The sequence below is a fragment of the Mesoplodon mirus genome, assembly GCF_964341445.2.
Source record: "Mesoplodon mirus genome assembly, chromosome: 19".
Taxonomy (NCBI): domain Eukaryota; kingdom Metazoa; phylum Chordata; class Mammalia; order Artiodactyla; family Ziphiidae; genus Mesoplodon; species Mesoplodon mirus.
The window spans coordinates 45,032,653-45,052,554 of NC_138995.1; the positions used below are offsets into that span (position 1 = coordinate 45,032,653).

Consider the following 19,902-nt stretch of genomic DNA (forward strand, 5'->3'; position numbering starts at 1 on the left):
TTTAAAAGTACTTATTAAATACTTGAAGCCATTGTAAATATCCTGTTCCCCAACAACCCTTTACCATGGATGATCCTTGCCTGAATCAATTATTATATCCGTGTTTGCAAATTAGTGGTTTTCTAACCATCTACGTTTATAGCTGGCATTTTTCTGTAAAGAGGACCCCTTTCCCCCCCTTTTAGTATTAGTGTAGACCCTTTTTATTTGTTTTTTAATTCAGTGTGTTACAATTTTTCCTTTTTCCTTTTGATGCTCGAATTGTCCTAAATTTGGCCAGTGGGAGCCCCTTCAAGCTGACTCCGGCATCCTTTTGGCATTTCTCATGATCCTTTTGGTCATTACCTTTTTTTTCTGGCACAAGGTGTCCCAGGCTTCCCTTGTAGCTTTCTTGTCTTATTTCTGAAATTAACTATTTCTTCAAAGAGCCCTGGTTCTTTTTAATGAGAAATGCTGAGAAACCTAGACCTGGGCCCAAGTTGTGCTCATTGCCACTGGGATATTATTGCATCAAGGCCCTTTCAGTGGACAGGGCTAAGAAATGTATTAACCTTCAGTATACCAGGAAAAATAGTCATCACCATTTACCATCTAGGTCCAAGGGATCTTTTTACTTTTTATTTTTTAAAGTAATATTTACAAGTAATGTACAGAAGTAAGGATAAGGGATAGTGAAACCCATTTTTATTGGATATTTTAATAAGAATTTAAACACAGTAATCTTCTTTGTATTAAGTAAAGTTTGGTGCACAAAGATCATAAGAGATTTAAGAATATTGCCACATATCTTTTTAGAAAAATGTCCGAGTTCTTGTTGCAGACTGTTACATGATGAAGTTCTTCTTGTTGAATGACTAAGTGGGTGGGAATACCCTACTTTTTTTTGTTGTTCTTAGAAGTATATTGTTCGTTTATTGATTCTTTTCTCCTTCAAGTCGGTCCCCCTTTATTCAACATCTGCTATATTCAGATATATGTAGTTCTCTTCCTGGTTGGCATGGTCTGTTCTAGAACTTAGGGAGGTACAAAAATAAACCATTTACATAATTCCTGCTTTCAAAACTCATTTCCAGTGCTTCAGGGTTTTCTTCCCTAATCTCTGTCCTCAAGAAGCCTAAAAACTTATCGGAGTGGGAAAAAATAGAATTTAGAGATCTTTTTTTCCAGCAATAACCAGTTTTTTTTTTTAAATTTTATTTATTTATTTATGGCTGTGCTGGGTCTTCGCTTCTGTGCGAGGGCTTTCTCGTTGCGGCAAGCGGGGGCCACTCCTCATCACGGTGTGCAGGCCCCTCACTATCGCAGCTCCTCCCGCTGCGGAGCACAGGCTCCAGACGCGCAGGCTCAGCAGTTGTGGCCCATGGGGCCAGCCGCTCCGCGGCATGTGGGATCCCCCCAGACCAGGGCCTGAACCCGTGTGTCCTGCACTGGCAGGTGGACCCTCAACCACTGCCCCACCAGGGAAGCCCCTTAACCAGTTTTAAGTGTACAGTTCAGTGAGATTAATTACATTCACTGTGATGCAACTATCACTTTTACTTGAAGGTTAATGTAGGATGGACTCCCAGATGGAGAACTCTTGGCTGTCCTACCATCAGCTCTGCCTTGCTCTATGGTTATCAGTTTTCCCCAGATCAAGAGTAGGCAGGTACAAGTAGTGGGCTCACAACGTTTAACCTCAACTGGTTTTTCTAAGTTATTTTGTACATTTTTCAGCAGTGAAACCAAACTGGGTCTTCAGGCTTTATTTCCGTTTCTTGCAAGGGAAGAGCTTTTATACCACTGGACATGTTTTGGTTTTTCCTCAATGAGAATTGTAAACATCTTTTGTATTGTTTCTACAATAATTTGTAAAGCTATTTATTTTTAACTGCTTTTTTTAAACTTTTCGGGTCAACTTTTTTATACTGCACTTATTTGTCAAAATATAGATACATAATACTGGTAAAAATCTTTTTTTGTTTCTAATGAAACATTATTGAGACTCTTCTTTTTTAACAGTATGGAGTGAGGGTAACTTGTATCAATTAGCTGAATTATCCAAACTTCAGAATATTTAGATTTAAAGATCATAGAAACTACTGGTAGTCAAACTTTTTTTTTTTTTTTTTTTTTTTTTTTTTTTTTTTTAGGCACAGAGCTTTTTTCGTTAAAATAAAACCTTATTCAAAAATCCAGTATGTAAAACAGATGAAAGCTAAGTTACTCTCCTTTAATGAGGGAGAAGTTGCGTGTGTGGAGGGGCTGGGAGGGGGATGAGTATCTCTGTTCCTTGCACCCACTTTCAGTAGCTGCCAGGGAAGTGGTCCAAGGAACTAAACTAAACTTACCAGTGTTTTAGTCCAACTTCTGATTTCACAGATGGGGAACTGAGAACTAGTGCCCAATTCTCCCCTCCTTTGATCCCCTGGTAATCTCTAATCTACTTTCTTTCTATATGAATTTGCCAATTCTAGATATTTCATAGATGTAGAATCGTAAAATACTTGTCCTTTCGTGATTGGCTTAATGTTTTCAAGGTTCATCTGTGTTGTGGCATGTATTACAACTTTACTCCTTTTTATGGCTGAGTAATATTCCGTTGTATGCATATACCACATTTTGTTTATCCATTCAACTGTTGATGAACACATGGATTGTTTCCACTTTTTTACTCTTGGAATAATGTGGCTATGAACGTTGGTGTATGAGTTATCTGTTATAGTCCCTGTTTTCAGTTCTTTGGGATATATACCCAGGAGTGGAATTGCTGAGTCACAAGGTAATACTGTGTTTAACTTTTTGAGGAACTGCCAAACTGTTTTCCACAGCGTTGGCACAGTTTTACATTCCAACCAGCAATGTATGAGGTTTCCAATTTCTCCACGTCCTTGTCAACACTTTCCTTTTTTTTTTTTTGGAATAGAGCTATCCTAATAGGTGTTAATGTCATTGACCTATTGTGATTTTGATTTGCATTTCTCTAATGAAAAAGGATGTTGAGCATCTTTTCATGTGTGTGTGTTTTTTTATTTGTTTTTGTTTTTTTGGGCTGTGCTGGGTCTTAGTTGCAGTACATGGGATCTTTAGTTGTGGCATGCATACGGGATCTAGTTCCCTGACCAGGGATCGAACTCCGGACCCCTGCATTGGGAGCACAGAGTCTTACCCACTGGACCACCAGGGAAGTCCCTTTTCGTGTGTTTATTGGCCATTTTTGTATTTTCTTTGGAGAAATGTCTATGTAAGTCCTTTGTCTATTTTTAAATTGGGTCATCTTTTTTTTTTTTTTTTTTTTTTGCAGTACACGGTTCTTTCACTGTTGTGGCCTCTCCCATTGTGGAGCACAGGCTCAGGATGCACAAGCTCAGCGGCCATGGCTCATGGGCCCAGCCGCTCCGTGGCATGTGGGATCCTCCCAGACTGGGGCACAAACCCATGTCCCCTGCATCAGCAGGTGCACTCTCAACCACTGCGCCACCAGGGAAGCCCTGGGTCGTCTTTTTGTTGTTGAGTTGTAGTTGTTCTTTATTTATTCTAGGTATTTAAACCCTTTTCAGATATATGATTTACAAATATTTTCTCCCATACTGTATGCTGTCTTTTCACTTTAATGATAATGTCCTTTTATGCACAAAAGTTTTTAAATTTTTTTAAAATTTTTTATTTTATTTTATTTATTTTTTGGCTGCGTTGGATCTTCATTGCTGTGCGTGGGCTTTCTCTAGTTGTTGCGAGCAGGGGCTACTTTCTGTTGTGGTGCGTGGGCTTCTCATTGCTGTGGCTTCTCTTATTGTGGAGCACAAGTTCTAGGCGCATGGGCTTCAGTAGTTGTGGCTCATGGGCTCTAGAGTGGAGGCTCAGTAGTTGTGGCACACGGGCTTTGTTGCTCCACGGCATGTGGGATCTTCCCGGACCAGGGCTTGAACCTGTGTCTCCTGCATTGGCAGGCGGATTCTTAACCACTGCGCCACCAGTGAAGTCCCAAGTTTTTAAATTTTGATTAAGTCCAGTTTATCTATTTTTTCTTTTTTTGTTCCTGCTTTTGGTGTCATATGTAGAAACCCATTGCCAAATCCAAGTTCATGAAGATTTACACCTAGGTTTTCTTCTGAGAGTTTTATGGTTTTAGCTCTTATTTTTAGGTCATTGATCAACTTTGAGTTAATTTTGTTTATTACTCATTGATTGTTGAGTTTTGAGAAAATTCACCTAGGATATTGTCGTCTGAAGATTCATAATCTAAGATTTAATTTATATTAATATTTTCACCATCATCTGTATCTAGTTGTGCTATCCAAAATGGTGGCCACTAACTACATGTGGCTATTAAGTTTAAAATTCTAATTAAGTAAAATTTTAAAAAATTAAGTTTCTCAGTCATAATAGCCACATTTCAAGTGCTCAATAGCCACATGTGGCCATTGGCTATTGCATTGGACAGTGTTGACTTTGAAGATTTCTATCATCAAAGGAAATCCTGTTGGACAGTGCTGGTGAAGAGAGCTGTTATCTTTTTTATTCATAGTTTAATTTGTTTAACAATTGTGAAGTGTCTTTCTCTGTCACTTTTCTTCTCCTTCCCATTATGGACAGAAAATGAAAATTTCTGAATTGTCAACTGTGTTTGAAAGCTAAAATCAGTCTACAAAGGTGGTGTCTTCATTAGTCTTCTACACTTTTTTGAAAGATGATGCAGTACTTTGGTCAATGCAGTAAGAAAACTGAAGAATGATTTTTACTATTGATAGCATATTCCTTCTAGATGATTCCATGATTCCTCAATTACTTGTTATATAGTTTTCTTTAAGCATAGTTTGGGAAAATTGATGAGTAATCATGAAATCATTATTAGGGTGATGAAACAAGATGCAGGAAATATATAATCAGTAAGATCTTATAATGTGTCTTAGGCTTATGAAAAGGTTCAATGTACTCATATATAATTGCAAGATAGAATGAGTTTTAGCCGTTTTTTGAAGTAAATTTTCTCTTTATTCTTTGCAGTATCTGAGAATAGAAGTCATGAAATATCAATCCTTGCAAATAGAACTGTTCAAAAACAAACCAAAAACTAAAATTGGGTTCAGTGGATCCTGATACTTTGCATTCAGATCCATTACCACAAAATTCTTCTTCAACTACCCCCATCTATATTTGAATCTCCTTTTTTCTGTAGTGAAACCTTGTTCTCAATAACATCTATATTTATTCATGTCCTTTATTCCACAGTATACACAAAATAGTTTTAGAATTACTACATTGATACCACTGCCAACAGCAAACCTCTGAGTGAAGTTCATGATTTCATTGCAGTTCAATTTATTCTTGCAGAATTAACCCCCTTGGGGTATGCAGTTAGGTAATGATCTCAAAAGTTACTTGAATTATTATTTTTTTCAGTGCAGTTATATTTTGGATTTGATATACAATTTGTATTGAATTTTAGTGTTTGCTTTTTTATCAATTTGACTTTATGAGTCTGTAAAACATTTGCATTGTTTAAAATCACAACTATATCAAAAGGTATAGTGAGGTAATTCATTCCCATCCCTGCTCCTACCTACCCCTATCGGTAATCTTTACATTAATTTCTAGTTTATCCTTCTCGTATTTCTTGAAAAATAAATACTAAAATTTGCTGTCTTATCCCCCCTCCACCTTCTTATATAAAAGGTAGCATATTATATTTGCCCCTCGATTTTCTCATTAACTGATACATCTGGGAGTCTTTGATTCACAGAGATCTTTCTCATCATATTTTGTGGTTGCATAGTACTCAGCTATATTATCAGGTATTCATCTGGTATCTTACTGATGGGCATTTTGGTGGTTTTCAGTTTTTTGATAGTACTAATAATGTTGCAGTGAATCACTGTGCGTATGTTTCTCATAGGTGAAGTCCTCAAGGTGGTTTAGTGGCCAGAAGGTAAACTGGTTTAGCTTTATAAGCCATATATAATTACCTTTTTGCACAGTTGGTTCTAACTTTCAATTTAGTCTACAGCATTAAATAAAAAGAGGTAAGAGGACTCGATGTTCAGAAACTGGAGAACAGTGTTTTGAGTTCCTTGAATTGGCTATTTCTTGTGATCTCCACAGCCATTTTCAAGTTATCATTTTTTACTTGGAGGCTGGTCTTGATGGTTCCACTCTTGCTCCCCTTCTACCTTTTTTCCAGAGATGTCTCTCTTTTTCTGGCAATGTAAATCGAATTATATAATTTTGTCACTCTCTCTACTGCTTATAATCCTTTGGTGGCTTCCCATTGTACTTAAGAGTGAAATCCAGGGTCATTAAAATGTGATTTGAGACCCTTGTGTTGTTGGGCTCATCTCTTTCTAGGTTCATTTCAGGGTACTCACTACTTATTTACTCTACCTTAAGATAATGACATGTTTTGGGGGACAGTACCCTAAATGTGTTTGTTTAAAAAATCTTTCTTTCCTCCTTTCTTTCTTTCTTTCGTTTGTTCGTTCGTTTGTTCTAGAAATCCTAATACAGTATAGCAAACAGTAACCCATTTAATGTATGGATTTGGCCATTATTCCTTATCCTTTGATTTCTTGATTTTATGAACCGAGTAATATTAAAGTTATTGAAAATGAGTGCCTTTTCCCAAAGAACAAAAAGACAAAACTGAGTTACGTGTCAGGCACTGTCCTAGATACTGCGATACACAAGGTTTCTTTTCTGCCCTCAAGGGACTTAAAATTTGTATGGAAACATGTTAACAGAAAACGTAATGCAGTGTGATAATTGCTCTGTTTCTAATTCTTTGCTTTTCAACCTACTGTAAACTAGGTGCTACCTCTGTCTTTTCATTGAAATTACTCTACCTAAAGTTTTTATTATATTTCACTTGCCAAACTCAGTGGACCATTTTGCAGATCTGGCCTTACTTGGCCTCTGTGCTTTATTTGAAACTTTTATTGTTCCCTGGTAAACTCTTGAAACTCTCTGTACCATAGGAACTTTTGTGACTCTATTTTTTTATGGCTCTATCTTTTTCCATTTCTACTTAGTCTCCTTAGTGTCTTCATCTAATGCTTAAATGTTGGTGATCCCTGTACTTTACATCACTGACAGTCGTCTCTTCTCACTCTGCATGTCCTCAAATACTCCTATATGCACTCTGCTCTCCCAGACCTGTTGGCTGTTGGGCAGCTTCACTTGGATGGCCCACAAACAGCTCAATCTCATTTACTAAAGTTAATTTATTATCTTTGTCCCTAATATACATGCTGTACATACTCATCCTGATTCTGGGCAACATTATTTAAACCAGAGTCTTTTCAGCCTCCCTGATCCATCTTTTAATTTACTAGATCTTGTCAGTTGTTTCTTTCTTTCTTTTTTATTTAATTTTATTTTTTGGCGGCACTGTGTGGCTTGAAGGATCTTAGTTCCCCAAGCATTGAACCCGGGCCACCACAGTGATAGTGCTGAGTCCTAACCACTGGACCACCAGGGAATTCCCTGTAAATCCTTTCTATGTAATCCATACCTTGTATCTTGAGGCACCAATAGCTTGTCTTAATTAGGCTCTTACTCAAAAAATAATATTTCAGATTTTTCAGTTAAATGTTACTATGTTTTTTTGATATTGTCAGTCTTTAATTGTTAACATTCTGAAGTTACCTGATTGTGTTTTTATTTTTACAGTTCTAATCTGTGAACATGTTATATCTCTATTTAGGGTCTTTAAATTTTCTCATCTGTCACTTAGTTGGACTTTTTCTACTCATTTTACCATGTTTTCCACTTGTCACATATTTTTTTATTCCTTTATTTCTCTTCCTTTTGTGTTAGTAAAATATTTGTATTCTATTTTAAACTCTCTTTAGCTTTATAGTTGTATGGTTTTTATTTTCCTTTTAGTTATTATCTTAGAGACTACAATATTTCTTTTTTTTATTACAGTCTACCTTAAATTAGTAGGAAATTATTCATAAATCTTCTGAAATTTTGCCGCTTAGGAAATTATTCACATAATCTTTTGATGGTTTAATTTCATGAACCAACCCTCCCTTATTTGTGCTATTGTCATATATTTTACTTCTACAATGTTTTTGTAACTCCCTTCACCCCAAAATTAGGCTTATTATTCTTTTAAACATTCTATTGTAATTTTTTTTTAGTTCTGACCTGGGAGGTGATTTTTTTCCCCAACACTTTAAAGATACCATTCCATTATCTTTTGACTTCTTTCATTTCTGTTAGTCTTCCATCAGTCTTATTGTTTTTTTCCCTGAAAAATTTTTATATATTTCATCCTCTATCTGCTTTTGGACTTTTCATCTTTGGTTTTTAGGCATTTGATTATGATGTGTCTAGATTTGGTTTTCCTTGTATTTAGCCTGCTTTGAACATGTAGTTTATTAATTAATTAATTAATTTTTGCTGTGTTGGGTCTTCGTTTCTGTGCGAGGGCTTTCTCTAGTTGTGGCAAGTGGGGGCCACTTTTCATCGTGGTGCACGGGCCTCTCACTATCGCGGCCTGTCTTGTGGTGGAGCACAGGCTCCAGACGCACAGGCTCAGCAGTTGTGGCTCACGGGCCTAGTTGCTCCGCGATATGTGGGATCCTCCCAGACCAGGGCTTGAACCCGTGTCCCCTGCATTAGCAGGCAGATTCTCAACCACTGCGCCACCAGGGAAGTCCCATGTAGTTTATTAAATCTGTAATTTGATGACTTGTCAGTTTAGAAAATTCTTATCTAATCTGCAGATGCTGGTATTATGTCATTGTCTCCTCCACTTCTGGTACTCTGGATACACGTGTTAGACATTTTTCATTGTCTCATATATCTTACTCTCTTTTCTGTATTTTCTTGCTGCCTCTTGATCTGTATGCCGTTTTGGATACCTTCTTCTGACCTGTGTTCCTGTTAACTAATTCTGTTCTTATGTATCTAATCTACTGGTAAAATCCTTTTATTAAATGCTTAATCTCAGTTACAGTATTTATTCCAAGAATTTATGTTTTGACATTTCTTTAATGAATTCTAGGCCTGTTTTGACATCTTCAGTCTTCCCTCTGTTTTCATGAATATATTAATCATAAAAGTATGTCTTATAACTGCAGTATGTAAATTAAATGGAGCTCTGTTTCTGTTTATTTTTTTCTCTTGATTTCTCATCAGCTGCTCCTGTTGTCACAGACTTCTTTGTAGTTTTTGATTGGATGCCAGACATTGTAGTGAAACATTGTAGACTCTCGATGATACCTTCCTTCAAAGAGAGGTAAATTTTCTTTAAGCAGCCAGAGTACTAGTGGATCAGCACAACTCAGTTGAGAGTTGGTTTTGGATTTTGTTAGGGCTGGTCTGTTTCAGTTTTGCTCTTATTCCTAGCATGTAGCCTTTACTTCTGAGGCATAGCTCTAATTCCATATGGAGTATGTCTTTTTCATAGATTATGTGGTCATGTATTTGTAGTCTTGTTTCTCTTCTGTTGCATTGGATTATTTGCCTGTAGTTGCACCAGTACCACACTTTCTTACTAGGTCTCGATATAGTAAAATTCTTCTAGCTTTGTTGTTCTTGAAGATTACTTTTACTGTTTTTGACCTTCTGCTTTTCCATGAATGTTTTAAAATCAGCTCTGCAGTACTCACAAAATAACCTTCTAGGGTTTTGTTTGGAGTGCATTGAATCTAAAGATCAATTTGGGGAGCATTGACATGTTTACACCAATCCATGAACATGGTATATCTTTTTATTTAGTTCCTCTGTAACTTCCTTCAGTAGTTTAAGTATATAAATCTTGCGTGTCTTGTATATTCATCTCTAGGTGTTTGTTATTTTTTATTGCGTTTTGTAATTTGCTGTTCATCTTTTGCTAGTATATAGACATACTTGATTTTTGTATACTGACTGTTAAATTTACTTGAATTCCATAATTGTTTATCTGTATATTTTGATAGTATGTGTATAGATATATACAGACACATTGTCTGAATAATAGCAGTTGTCTTCTTTCCAGGTTGTTACGCTTTAGTTTTATTTATTTGCCTTATTGAATGAAATAGGACCTTTAGTATAGTGTTTATTAAAAGTACTGATAGTAGGCTTCCTTATATAGTTCTGCGTATGAGGCGAACAGCTTTAAATATTTCACTGTTACAGATGATGTTTGCTGTAGACTTTTGGTAGATACTCTGAAAATAAGAAAATGTTCTCCTGTTCTGCTAGTTTTAACATGAATGGATATTGAATTTTATCAAATGCTTTTTCTGTGTTTATTAAGATGTTACTGAGGTGAATTACTTTGATTTTTAAAAATACTGAAACACTATTACATTCTTGGAGAAAGCCCCCTTGCTTATGTTGGTGTTTATCTTTTTATATATTGCCAGATTAAATTTTATATTGTTTTGTTAAGGTATTTTGTTTCTGTGTCTGTGAAGGATATTGGTCTACAATTTTCTTTACTTGTAATGTCCACGTTAGGTTTTGGTTCCAAGGTCATGCTGACCTCATAAAACAACTATCATTTTTGTGTATTTTATAAAAAACTTTGTATGTTATTGGTATTGATTCTAACTTAAATATTTGGAATAATTTTCCAGTGAGGCTGTCTAGGCCTTGTATTTTCCTTGTATGGATATTTTAAAATTTGGAAATATCTGTAGTTTTGGTAGTGATGTCCTTTTTTTAAATTCCTGTTATTTGTAATTTGTATGTGTCTTGTCTTCTTGATTTGTCTTCTTAGGGGTTTATCAGTCTTTTTTTTTTTTTTTTTTTTTTTTGCAGTACGCGGGCCTCTCACTGTTGTGGCCTCTCCTGTTGCGGAGCACAGGCTCCGGACGCGCAGGCTCAGCGGCCATGGCTCACGGGCCTAGTCGCTCCGCAGCATGTGGGATCCTCCTGGACCGGGGCACGAACCCGTGTCCCCTGCATCAGCGGGCTGACTCTTAATCACTGCGCCACCAGGGAAGCCCAGGGGTTTATCAGTCTCAATCAGTCTTTTTAAAGAACGAATTTTAGACTATTGATTTTCCTTTTGTAAGTTGCTTTCTTACGTAAGTTGCTTTCTGCTTTTATGTTTTTCTTCCTTTTAATAATTTCCCATTGGCTGTAATTTTTTCTAGCTTCTTGAGATAAAAGCTCCTAGAGATGCAAAAGTCATTGATTTTTACTATTCTTTCTTTAGAACATATATTCTTTGAGTTTTAAAATTTTCTCTGATAATTACCTTAGGTACCTCACACATTATGTATGTTATTTTCATTATTAGTTAAAATATTTTCTAGTTTTTATTGAGATCTGTTTGTTGACCCAGGAGTTTCTTAGAAACATGTTCCTTAATTTCCAAACACTGAGTAGGTGGGTATTTAGAATCTCCATTATGGTTGTAGATTTATCTTTTTCTCTATTTTTTCAACCTTTGCTTATGCATTTGAAATTATGCTATTTGGTGCATGCAAATTTAGGACTCTAATAAATTCCTGGTCAGTGGGCATTTTTATCAGTCTGAAATATTTTTATCTCTAGTGATATTTCTTGCCTTGAGGTATCCTTTGTTGAATATTCGTATGGCTACATCAGCATATTTTGCTTTGGCTTGTTTCCATGATATATCTTTTCATCTTTTAATTTCAATTTCTTTGTGTACAAAGTGTGTTTCTTATAACAACATATAGTTATGGTTTTAAACAAAACTGGACATCTTTTCCAGTCTGGAAATCTGTTTCTTTTGTCTAGGATATTTAGTCAATTTCTGTATAATAGAAATACTGATATATTTAGTTTCATTTTTATCACTTTTCTACTTCACTTTTTATTTTAAAAATTGTAGTAGAATATGCTTAACAAAATTTGTCCATTTAAATCATTTAAGGTATACATTTCAGTGGCATTGTGGTGCAACCATCACCACTATCCAGCTCCAGAACTTGCAAAACTGACACTATGTATTAAACACTAACTCCCCATTATCCCTTCCCCTATCCCCTGGTAACTACCATTATCTGTCTCTGTGAATTTGATAACTCTGAGTATCTCATATAAGTGGAATCATACAGTGTTTGTCCATTTGTGCTGGCTTATTTTACTTAATAAAATGTCTTCAAGGTTGATCCGTATTACAGCATATATCAGAATTTCTTTTAAAGGCTGAATAATATTCCATTGTATGTATATTACACATATTGTTATTCATCAGTGGACATGGGTTGGTTTCAGTTTTTGGCTATTGTGAATAATGCTGCTGTGAACATGAACGTACGAATATCTGTTTGAGTCCTTGCTTTCAATTCCCTTGGGTATATACCCAGAAGTGGAATTGCTGGATTATATGGTAATTCTGTGTTTCATTTTTGAGGAACCACCATACTATTTTCCACAGTGGCTGCTCCATTTTACATTCCCACCAACAGTGCACAAGAGTTCTAGTGTTCCAATTTTCCCACATCCTTGCCAACATATCTTATTTTCTTTCTTTTTTTAATAGCTATCCTAATGGGTGTGAAGTGGTTTCTCATTGTCTATTTGACCCACTTTTATGTTCTTTTTTCTCTCTGCTTTTTTGAGCACGTTCCTTTGATTTAATCAGACACATCCTATTGTATTTTCTCCCCTCTGTTAACTTGTTCAAGATACTTTCTTTTTCACCGTGGTACCTTAGTACTCTATTTTATGTATATGTTAGCACTAAGTATACTATATACTTTTACTAAGCTTTTTCTATTATCCTTTTTTATTGGGGAAATTTTTCCTAGAGATTGCAACACACATTCATTCATCCCACTTCTTGCATTGTTGCTTCCATGCATTTTAATTCTGTGTTTTAAACACTACAATACAGTATTTAATTGTTCTATGTGATTAATACCGATTTATCTGTACATTTAAAAAAATTACCTGTACAGTTGCTCTTTAGTTCTTTCTGCTTTTCTATTGCTCCAAATACTTCTTGCAGTAGTTCTTTTTTCCCTTCAGCTTTATTAAGACATAATTAACATATACTGTTGTGTAAGTTTCAGGTATACAGTGTGTTGTTTTGATACATTTATATATTGCACAGTGATTACCACCTTAGCTTGTTAGCTAACACCTCTGTCACATCGCATAATTACCTGTAGTATTTCTTCCAGTGAAAATCTGCTGGTGCAGAATTCTGTTTCTGTGTGAAAATGTTTTTATTTTTCCTTCATGTTGGAGGATCTGTTTGCTCTGTACGTAATTATAGATTTTCAGTTATTTTTTTCCAACACTTAAAGATTTTATCCTATTTTCCAGTTTGTGTCATTTTTTTGTTGTTGTTGAAGTTAGCTCGAGCTATGACTCTTCTTGTTGCTTCTTTGAAGGTACTGTATCTCTTCCCTGCTCTTTCTCCCTCATGCTGATTATAACATTTTTCTTCGGTTTTCAACAGTGTAACTATGTTGTGCCTTCATATAATTTAAAAAAAAATGTCTCTTGCTTGAGATTCTTAGAGCTTCTCAAATCTGTTGGTTAATACCTTTCTCTCATTTTTAGGAAATCATGTCAAGATCTGTTCAGATACCGCTTCTACCACATTCTCTCTTCCCTCTCTTTGTGGATCTTCAGTTATACAGTGTTTCATATGTCTCTTACTGGTCTTTTCTGTATTTTCCATGTTTTCTTTTTAAATCTCTGGGCTTTATTTATGGTATTTTTTATCAATGTGTCATCCAGTTCAAAATTCTGACTTTTGTGTTTAATCTCCTGTTAACACTGTTTATTGAGCTCATTTTAGACATTTCAGTTAAAGATTATCTTTTTGATTCTTTTCTTGTATAGATATTCTCTAGTGAAATATGCCATGTTTTCATGTATTGCTTCTATCTTTTAACTATTTTTTTGAACATATTAATAATTATATTTTAATGTTTTAGTTTATTAATTCCAGTATGTAGATTGCATATTTATTTGCTTTTGTTTTGTGTTGTTTTTCTTCTTCTTGATGTTTGTTCATATGGCCCTATTTCTTGGTAACTTGGTTATTTTTAGTTAAATGTTAGAAATGTAAATACTCCTGAAGTATTTACAGTTAAATATTAATATTTTAGTATCTTTAAAATTGTAGATACTCCTGAAGGTATCTTTCTCTGGAGAAGTTTTCACCCTTCTGCTAGGTTGATAAAATAGGAGTTGGATACCTTAATCCAGGCAGGTACTGAATGGAGTGCAGGTTGGGTTTTGTTTTAGTAAGGTATCAGCCACCTTTGATTCCTTCTTGGCTTTCATCTGAAAACCTAGTTTGTTCACCACATTTCTTTCCTTAAATGCTTCTGAAGTTTTGTTTCATCAGTTCCCTGAGCTCTGCTTTTCACACTTTCAGTTTAGCTTTTTGGCCTTTTCAGCTTCAGAATTTGGCACATCACAAGAAGAAAACAACCATATGCTTAAGACCGCTCATGTCTCTGATTTTGTTATTACAGCCTTCTCAAGACTACTTTAAATTTCTGCTAAGGAAAAACATAGTTCTCAGCCTCTTCCCTGTGCCTAGAGTTGTCCAAGAAAAAAGCATCAACTCACTTCTCCACAGTTATCTCCTGAATTTTAGTCCCTCTTGTTCTCATTGCTTTGGCAATTCTTAGATGCCTTTTAAGAGATGATTTTATATTCATCTGGCTTTTCTAGTTTTCAGAGGGATTACTTGGTTTGTTATCAGCTTTTTCTCCCTACTTGGAGGTAGAAGTCTGGAATGAGTTAAGCTATATAGCTACTTGCAGTGATTTAGTATTAATTTTGCTATAGTTGGCAGTGTTACTTTAAAATAAAAATTTATTCCTGTAATTGGTGCAGGGTGGCATTTCAATTTGTTTTGTCACTTGTGAGGATATTTTCCCCCCATCATTCTACTGTTATCTTTAATGAATTATTTGTTTTCTTTGAGATCTTCACAGGCATATTCTCATTTCTACGTAGCAAGTTTACTTACGAAGTTTTCTTCATCAGTTACAAATCACAGAAATGAAAATTTGGAAAGTATTTACTGTAAGAAGTCAGGAGGATCTAGGGTAGGGTTATTTTATTTGTGCGTGTGTGTTTTGTTTTTTTGTACATTTTTGTTGTTACTTCGTAGACCAGCTTTGTTAGATTTAGCTTGTGCAAATCCCTTTGTGGTCACCTTTTCGGGTCCAGTATCTGTAATCACCTCAATCTCTCTCTGGGCCCAGGGAAAACTTGATTGGCCCAGTTAGTGTGGATCCTCTGCATTCACACTGGTTGCAGATGGAGAAATGGGGTCCTCTGCCTATTGTAGATGAGAGGAGGGTGGGGTTTTAGGGAGTAAGGTGTGGGAATGGAGAGGAAATTATTGATATCTCTAGTGAAACAATAGGCAGGCAAGCTACAGTTCAGGCAGTATGTCACATTCAGAAATACAGGTCACAGTCTCCTGTCTGCAATTCAGAAGTCTTAAAAAACTGAAAACAAAGTTATTTCTAAGTTTTTTTGCATATTCATTTGTCAATGGAACTGATTTGAGTGAGGCATTTTATTCTACTTTGAACATTCGTATGTTTCCTTGCAAGTGTTCTGTAAAGTATGATACGTGTAATGTATTACCTTACTAAATTACAAAAGTTCTAAATTGAGAAACATTTTTTTCCTGAGGATTTTGGCTAAGTGATTGTAGACCTATACTTCTTTAAAAGGACTTGTTGCACACTTACTGTATGGCAGGTGAGTACATTGGTGAATAAAGTAAATCTGGCCCATATCTCATTGCTCTTTCATCCAGTACAATTAGAGTTTCCTGGATATCTAATTCAAATAATACCAGAAACAGAACCCTCCAAACATGTCAGTGGCTTCATTCCTAGAAATATCGCTGGATGTAAATATGTGTCAGTCTTAACTACTTCCAATGTGATAATGGAAAAGAATATGAAAAAGAATGTCTGTATATGTATAACTGAATCACCTTGCTGTACAGCAGAAATTAACACAACAGTGTAAATTAACTATACTTCAATACAATAAAAAGAGTTTCCAGTGTAAGAAAACTGTATATTTATTAGAATACTTGGCATTATGAATAATAAATTATTGAAAAGAGCCCTAACTTGTAGGTAACACCAACAAGGGAATGAGAAGTACAATACCAAAGCATGTTAGACATGGTTCCAATATTTGTGTAAAAAGAAAGACTGTGTTTGACTATGAGAAATGCATTAGAAGCCTGGGTAGGAGAAAACAGGGCTCAATGTAAAAGTAAGGATTAAGATGATAATTTTGTTTCCATCCGAGCTACATTTTGGAAAAAAACATTTAAGTGTTTTAACAGTGGCTTATAATTGGAGTTAACTTTTGGTAGTAGTAGGCCCACCTTTGTTATTTTCACTTTTCAGCATATTTAAAAAGTAAATTTGTTTAAAGTTTTTATACAGAAACAGTTTATTGTAGTTTATTACTGCTTATTGCTATTTATTTTTTAGGAACCTGTAGTCATTTCCTCCTTTCTTTGCAGAGAGGCTTATTTAAAAGACCTGTAATGTTTTACTAATTTTGTTTAAGTGTACATCTTATATATTTTGGTAATGACATTTATACATCTATTTGATTAATTGACAATATGTCCTTTAAGAAATTATTTTCAACCATTTAAGATAATAGTGCATGTCCAGCATCTATTGGTTTTAGCCACCACTGATAATTTTTTCCTTTTTGACTCAGCAGCTTTAAAATTATATGATCTGTTTTGAAGACATAACCTAGCAAAAGAAGCAAACCATGTAAATGTAGACAGCTCTGATTAGTACAATCCTCAGATTGTTACTTCATACATTAACCTGTACAGGGATAATTTGAAATTGCAACACAGTGAGAAAAGTTTTAGAAGTAAAGTGAAGCATTTTTGAGAGAAGTACACACAAACTTACCGTTTCAGGCTTTCTCTTCTAGTCTAGTTTTAATGTGGCACTGTTCTTACCCTGGAAAACTCCTAGGTTGATGCCCCCTTGTGGTCTGTTACCAGAACAAATAGCACAAATGGATATAAGTAATGGAGGTCTTAATACATGTTAAGTTATTCATTCCTTTCTTTATAACAATTTTTTAAAAGTGGCTTCTGAGGAAAAACAGCAAAGGAAAATTATTCCAGTATTCTATATAGTTTATTGGTTTTAAAACTTACCAAGTATTTTGTAACTGAATGCGCATATATGTTAGCTGGACACTGACCTAAAGAAAAATAGGTTGTTGGGTAGACTATCATTGTTATCCTGGGCATCTAACTCGATTAGTTATAAGTGCCTTAAAAATATGATAAGATGTGATAGTAATTAAAGGCTATCCCACTACCCTCCCCCCCCCCGCCCCCCACACATGTAAATGGGGTTTGGGAAAACTTGTTGTTTATACTTTGCTTGACCTGAGAGGGCCAGGAGTTGTATGAGGCATTGGAAGGAATAAAGATTTTTGTTAGTGTATTGGTCAGTTTAAGCTTATTTGCTTTTCCTGACATTATTGGCAAGGTCTTGTTAGTGTGTGAGTGTGGATTTGTGGAGGAAGTGGAGAAGTAGCAGCATCAGTCAGTGTTTTAAGAAAGACTGCAGATATAAACAGCTGCTTTCCCTTTTACCCAGTAAGATTCACGATGGTTGAAAGCAGTCTAATACAGTGAGTATGGGCTTTGAGATTAGATAGACCTGGTTTTAAAACTGATTTTATCTCTTATCAGTTCTTAGGCAGTTATATAATATTGGGGAAGTTACTCCATTTCTGAACATAGGTTTCTTCTCTTTAAGAAAAGGGTTAAGACCCACCTTATTGAACTGTTTCATCATATGAAGTCTTGGCATTTACCACTGTTATTATTACTTCTTAGGGAAAGGGCAATTTTGAGTTATAAAGAAAGTGTACCATAGGATTTTCTTACTCTTGGGCCATGGGTAAAGACCCCTAATGGTAGAATGAATGTGTCTTTTAAGTGGTAAATCAGTTCATAGTCGTTTTTCTTTAGGGCAGACTTAGCGTTGTGCTACTGCAGAAGTACATATTTTACTTATAAATTTTGGGCTATAAGTGTGATTATATTAAAGAATTTACTAGGTCAGTTATTTTAATACTTGAAGCCTACTAACCACTTATTTTTATAAAAATGATTCAATAAGTTTTTTTCTTTAGGAGTAATAGTTGCATGTTTTGGCAGATTAACTTAAAAAAAATAAACTAGTATTGTTCCTCGATTGCCATCTTATTTTTAAAAAGCTTATGTGAAGGACAACAAAGTAATGAAATGTTTTTTGTTGTTTTGCTTTGTTTTTCAAAAGTTGCTTTTAGAACCAGGCTCACTATCTTAGTCACTTTATTTAATAATAATTAATCTGAGTCCATTTCAGAAGAAATAAGGTTATTTGGAGTTATTTAACTTAACAGGAAAAAAAGATTTTAAAACCCAGATAAGTTCAACTTTGAATCATAAGATTTTCTCCTTTCCACAGATTTCCTTGGCAGCTAAGTTGTAAACGTTTACTAATTTTCTTCTTTTTGAATAATTTGCTATAAAAAAGAAAACTAGAAAGATATCTCAGAATACAAATACAGCTGCTTGGGTTCAAATATTTGTTGGAATTAGGTGGACTATAAATCATGTAAACAAAGATTTAACTGTAGACATACCATCAGAAGGCTATTGTATGTATTCATACCTGCCTCTTTCATGTTTTCCTTTATTTCTTGGGTTCTCAAAATATCTAGCCTACATTTGGATAATGTCTAACTGAAGACTCTTGTTCCAAACCCTGGATGAAACTAATAAAGACTTTAATGAAGACAGTATTTTGGTGGTGAAAATTTCTCTTGTAAATTGTGAAATGGATTTTTGGTTTTTTATCCATGAATATCTTGGGGACACTTATTTTAGGAAAGAAAAGGGATGGGGGAAAGATAGCTACAGCAAAGTGGAGAGTTAAATAGTGAAGGGTGATGGCAAGAATACATGCCATTCTACCAGGAACTTGTTTTTTAAACATAAAAAGCATATGTGCCAAATTTACATATTTACTAATTAAAAAGGCTTCCTGGAAACATTAAGTAGACTTATCTTCTATAACCTTTAACATTGTCACTAATGGATATTGCATAGAAAATTTCATCGAAGGTCCTTTAAATAATGTAAATGATTATGAATATGTAACTAGTTAATATGCAGCTACGAAAGGATTATCATGTAGAGGTTAATGAACATTCTGCTCTTATGGTTTGCAGGGCTTTTCTTTTTGTGCTTGTGGCTCACTTCATGCTTGGAAACACATGCATTGGGATTGGAAAGCATCCTGACTGTTTTTGGGTCTCATCTTTTAATAGGGTTGTTAAATAGAAACTTTATAAAAAGGATTTCATGAAGATTTTTTTCCTTTTCAATTTACATTTAATTCTGTTTGTCTATTTTATAATTACTGCCGAATCAGAAACAGTGAAATGGATTGATGTGGTTTTAGCCTGGTTCTTCCAGATGTAAAGTCAGTACTCTATTGTACATTATCACTGTTATTAAGTGTTGCTGTGTGATTGATACTTACTGAGAGATCTTTATTCTAAAACCGACTTTTTATGCTGAGTTAATGTGTAGTATGGTTGGGTATCTGATTACAGCATGCATTTTGGTACAGAATTGCTGCCTTAGTATTTATTTAAAATGTCCTAAAGGAAGACATTTACTTCAGGAATTAAATGTTATAAAATAGAGGAATTTAGTGACAGGCCAAAAAAAAAGAGCTGTGATTTTTGGGTGAAACATGGAGCTTATATAAGATACAATATTGGTATTTAGAACAGTGAACAAGAGCAGTGTTTCAAACCATGTATACTGCTATGTTTTTCATGTGACATTATATTAAGCATATTGGTTTTTATCCCTTAGTTTCTGTCTCTAAAATGGTGCTACAGTATTTGAGATTACTGTTTAAAAATTTTTATTAATGGGCAGTTTAAAAACATGATTAG

At 34.9% G+C, this 19,902-nt stretch overlaps 1 protein-coding gene across 1 annotated transcript in view; it reads left to right on the forward strand.

The window, feature by feature from the left end:
• URI1 (URI1 prefoldin like chaperone) overlaps positions 1–19,902 on the forward strand; it is a 65,071-nt gene that overhangs the window by 6,196 nt on the left and 38,973 nt on the right. The window lies entirely within an intron of this gene.